The sequence below is a fragment of the Mandrillus leucophaeus genome, unplaced genomic scaffold (assembly GCF_000951045.1).
Source record: "Mandrillus leucophaeus isolate KB7577 unplaced genomic scaffold, Mleu.le_1.0 Scaffold222, whole genome shotgun sequence".
Taxonomy (NCBI): domain Eukaryota; kingdom Metazoa; phylum Chordata; class Mammalia; order Primates; family Cercopithecidae; genus Mandrillus; species Mandrillus leucophaeus.
This window is the reverse complement of record NW_012102277.1, coordinates 1,033,449-1,039,007: the sequence shown is the minus strand read 5'-3', so window position 1 is coordinate 1,039,007 and position 5,559 is coordinate 1,033,449.

Sequence of the window (5,559 nt, the reverse complement as noted above, 5' to 3'; positions counted from 1 at the left end):
GTCTCATAGATCCTCTAAGCTTTCTTTATACCTTTTTTTCTGACTGTGTATTTTCTAACAACTTATCTTCAAGTTCACATATTCTTTCTTGTGCTTAAGTAATTGTTAATTACACTCTCTATTACATTTTCTATTTATTTCATTGTATTCTTTTGCTCCAGAATTTTTTTGGTTCTTTTTAGTAATTTTAATCTATTAAACTTCTTGTTTTGTTCTTGTGTTGTGTTCCTGATTTTGTTGAATTTCTGTCTGTGATATTTTGAATTTTACTGAACTTCCTTAATGCAACTATTTAAGTTTCTCTTCAGACAACAGATTTACATTTCGTTGTGGTCAGTTACTGTAAAAATTATTGTGGTTTCTTCTTTGTTGCTGTGCTAGTTTTTAAAATTTTTTTTCATTGCCTTGCCTGGGTGTTTGCATGTTTGATGAAATGGTTACCTCTTCCAAAGCTTTATGGACTTGCTTTGGTGTGGACAGACCTCCTGAGGGTGGATAGAAGGATGTCTCTGGGTGAATTGTAATGGTTCTGGCTCTGGAGAGTACACAACAGTTTTGTCTTCATATAGCTCTGTCGCTTAGGTGATACATTCACCCTGCATTTGGTGAAGATTGCAGAGATCCTCAGTGGCCAAGACTGTGGGTCTTTTCAGTGACAGTGAGGGCTGGTGGCATTTCCAGTGGCAAAGACAGATTTCCTCCCAGTCTGTAATTCTTCCACCAGAGAAGTTTTGACTAAGGGAAATTCTTTTCTTACTGAGTCCAGCTGGCATATATGCTTTCATTGCAACAGTGTCTAATGTGACGTACCTGTGAAAAGGTACCTGTGAATGGGAAAGGGGAGTCTGAAGCATTCGCATACATGGGAGGCCAAGGCTCTGGGATCCAGAGTGGCAATGGCACCACTGCCTGGGTGCAAGTGCCCCTGCTACCACATTTGTAGTGGTGTGCCAGTTGAATGTGCTATGGTGCAGCTAGGAGATCAGTTTCCAGAGCACAGCTGTGTGCAGAGCTTTCATGGCTCCAGGGACCATGGTGTGTACTAACCTGTAGCAACAGTGGCACCAGTGTCTGAAGTATAAACACACACAAAGCATCTGCACCATTCTGAATTCCTCCTAACAGTGTGTAGGGTTCTAATTTCTCTTCATCCTAAAAAACATGTCTTTTTGTTTGTTTGATATTAGCTATTCTGACAGGTATGAGGTTCTTTTTCATTGTGTTATTAATTTGCATTTACCTGATTAGTGATCATGGAGCATTTTCATATACTTCTTTGCCATCTGTATGTCTTCTTTAGAAAAAAAATTCAGAAAAATGTTAATTCTATTTCTAGTCCATTTTCAAATTGGATCATTATTATTATTTGTTTTTGAATTTGTTTTTACTATAGAGTTACAGAAACTCCTTATATATTTTGAAGATTCACTGCTTATCAGATGTCTCGTTTGCAAAAATGTTCTGCCATTCGTAGGTTACCCTTTTATGTTGTTGATTTTTTTTTCTTTTTCTGCGCTGAAGTTTTATATTTGATGTAGTCCCACATGTATATTTTGTTTTTGTGGTGTGTGCTTTTGGTGTCATATTATTGCCAATCTTAATGTTATGTAGGTTTTCTCCTGTTTTCTTCAGGTAGTCTTATAGTTTCAGGTCTTACTTTTAATCTTAAATCTATTTAGAGTTATTTTTATGTTTCATGTTAGATAAGGGTCCAATTTCATTCTTCCTCTTGCAGATAGCCATTTTTCCCCAAGAGCATTTTTTGAAGAGGCTGTCATTTTCCCATTGTGTATACTTGACAGGTTTGTTGAAAATTAGTTGGCTGTATAAGTGTGGATATATTTGCTGGCACTCTATTCTATTTAATATATGTGTCTGTTTTTATGCCAGTACCATAGTGTTTTAATTATTTTAGCTTTGGAATATATTTTGAAGCCATCAACTTTGTTATTCTTTCTCAAGGTTAATTTGACTATTCATGGTACTTTTTGATTTCATATACATTTTAATTTTTTCTATTTCTCTAAATAATGCCATTTATATTTTAATAAGAATTACATGGAATCTGCAGAATAGGTATTCTGGAAATTTTAACATTATTAAGCCTTCTAATTCATGAACACAGGTGTCTATTTGTGTGTTTAATTTATTTCATCACTATTTTTTATACTTTTTTGTATACACTATTTTTTACATACACTATTTTTTTGCATACACCATTTTGTATACTTTTGTATACAAATCTTAAACCTTCTTAAAACTCCTTAGTTTACTCCTTGGTATTTCATTACTTTTGGTGCTATTTAAAATGGGCTTGTTTTCTTGATTTTGCTTTCAGTTATTTGTTGTTTAGTCTACAGGAACACAACTGATTTTTATATTTTTATTTTATATCCTAAACTCTACTGAACTTGTTCATGAGTTCTAACAGTTTTTTGTTTTCTTTAAATGGAGTCTTTAGGGTTTTCTATACATAAGATCATATAATCTGTAAACATAGACAATTTTACTTTTATTTTTCCTATTTGTATATCTTTATTTCCTTTTCTTGCCTAAATTTTTCTGGCTAGGATTCCCAGTACTATGATAAATAGAGGTGGTAAGTGTGGAAATCCTTATATTGCTTCTGTTCTTAGAGAAAAAGCTTTCATCTTTTTCAAGATGAAAGTATGATGTTAGTTGTGAGCTTTTCATATATGACCTTCATTATATTGAAGCAATTTACTTTTTACCTAGTTTTTTAAGAGTTTTTAAAATTATAAAATAGAATTCAATTTTGTCAAATGCTTTTCTTAGGATTACTGAAATACTTATGCAATATTTATTCTGATAACGTAGTGTATTACATACATTAACTTTTGTGTGTTGAACCATCTTTGCATCTCAGGGATAAATCCCATTTCATCATGGTGTATGATTTCTTTAGTATCTTATTGAGTTCAGTTTTCCAGTATTTTGTCAAGAACTTTTACATCTATATTCATCAAGAATATTGGTCTGTAGTTTTACGTGGTATCTTTGGCTTTGGTATCTGGGTAATGGTAGACATAAAATATGTTTCGGAGTGTGCCCTCCTCTTCAGTCTTGTGATGAGTTTGATAAATAATAGTGTTAATTTTTTTTGTTCAATGATTGCTTAAATTCTTCAATGAAGTCATCTGGTCCTGTGGTTTTCCTGGGGTGTGGGTGGGGGACATTGATTACTGACTCAATCTTCATATTATTTATAGATCTGTTCAACTTTTTATTTCTTTATGCTTTAGCTTTAATAGGCTAGTGTTCTTAGGAATTAATCCATTTTTTTTTCCTGGGTAATCCAGTTTGTTGGCATATAATTGTTCAAAGCAGTCTTTTATGACCTTTCATATTTCTGTGGCATCAGTTATAATCTACTCTTACATTTCTAATTGCATTTACTTGAGTCTTCTCTCTTAATTAGTCTAGGTAAGGGTTGTCAAATTTTTTTCAAAAAAGCCTCTGTTTTGTTTAATATTTTTGTAATTTCTATATTTTACTTTATGTTCTAATCTTTGCCATTTCCTTCCTTCTGCTAATTTTTGGCTTAGTTTGCTATCTTTTCTAGTTCCATGAGATGTAAAGTTGTTTATTTTAGATCATTCTTTTGTAATGTAGAAATTTATCACTATTAATTTTCTCCTTAGTATTGGTTTTGCTGCATCTCAGTTTTGCATGTTGTGTTTTTGTTTTTATTTGCCTTAGGTATTTATTTTGTTTTATTTTTATTTCTTCGTTGACCTCATGGTTGTTTAAGAGTTTTTCATTTAATTTTCACATGTTTCTGATTTTTCCAAACTAGAAATATGATTTGTAGTTTCAGGCTATTGTAGTTAGAAAAGATACTTGATATGATTTTAAACCTCTTAAATTAATAAGACCTGTTTTCTAACCTAATGTGTGATTCATTCTTGAGAAAAGTGCACATAGGCTTGGGAAAAATGTGCATTCAACTGCTTTTGGCTGGGATGTTCTGCATATGTCTGTTAGGTCCTGTCGGTGTGTAGTGTTATTCAAGTTCCCTTTCATTATAGATCTGTCAGCACTTTCAGTATGTTACTGAAAGTAGGGTTTGCTGTTTCTTACTATTATAATATTGCTATTTCTCCCTTCAATTCGATCAATGTTTGTTTTATATATTTATATTATCTGATGTTAGGTCCACATAAATTTATAACTATAATATTTTCCTGATTCACCTTTTAATCATTTTATAGTATTGTTTTTGCTTCCATTGACAATTTGTTAATTAAAGTTTATTTTGTCTAATATAAGTATCACCATCCTTTGTCTCTTTTAATTACCATAGCACATTTTTTCTACCTCTTTACTTTCAGCCTATGTGTATCTTTAAATCTAAAGTCAGTTTCTTGTAGAGATAATATAATTGAGTTATTAAAATTCATTTAGCCACTGTATGTCTTTTGGGGAGTTTAATGCATTACATTTAATGTAATTATCAATGGGGAAAGATTTATTATTGCTATTTTGCTAGTGATTTTCTGTTAGTCTTGTTTTTATCTTTCTCTTTCACTCTATTTTTGTGTGTGTGTTTTTAAAAACGAAAAAACGGGAATGCCTTGAATTCCTTCCTTGGTAAAAACTCCAAAAGTTTTAAAAGGAAGACCGGGGAGGTTATCTTGAGGCTTACATAAAAATATCTTATAGTAAGTATATTTTAAGCTGATAACTAAAGTTCAATCACCTGCAAAAACTCTACACTTAAACTTATCCCCACCACACACTTTATGTTATTGGTGTCACAATTTACATCTATTTATGTCTTATTACTGTTAACATATTTGTAGTCACATGATCATCTGTCATTTTCTGTGGGGAATTAGTTCTAGGACTACCTTCAGATACCACAATTTATAGATGTGGTGTGTCTTATATACATCACATCATTTCTAGAATACTTATAATACTTAATACAATGTAACTTCTTCGTAACTAGTTGTTATTTTCTATTTTTAAATTTGTGTTTTTATGGCTGCACTGTTATTTTTTGTGTTTCTTTCGAAATATTTCCAATTTGTGGTTGGTTAAATTCAGGGATATAAAACTTGCAAATATAAAAGTTAAACTTTTAAAAAATATTTTGTCTTTTAGCTTCTATACTGGAATGAAAGATGTTTTAGCCACCACCATGTACAGTAATATAGTATTGTTATTGTATATTACTGTACTAATGTATATATTTACCTTTACCAATAAGTTTCATACTTTCTTACGTTGTAAGCAATTTATCATGTTGCTGTTTAGTGTCCTCTTATTTAGACTTGAACTCTCTTTAGCTTTTCTTTTAAACCATGTCTAGTTGTGATAAACTCTCCCAGATTTTGTATATATGGGAAAGTCTTTAGCTCTCCATTTTTGGAGCCAGTTTTGCTGCCATAATATTCTTGGTTAGTGACGTTTTCTTCATTCTACACTGTGAATATATCATCCCACTTCCTTCTGGTCTGCAAAGTGTATGCTAAAATTTCCACCAGTAATTTTATTGGAATTCCCTTGTATGTGAAAAGTTGCTATACTCTTGCT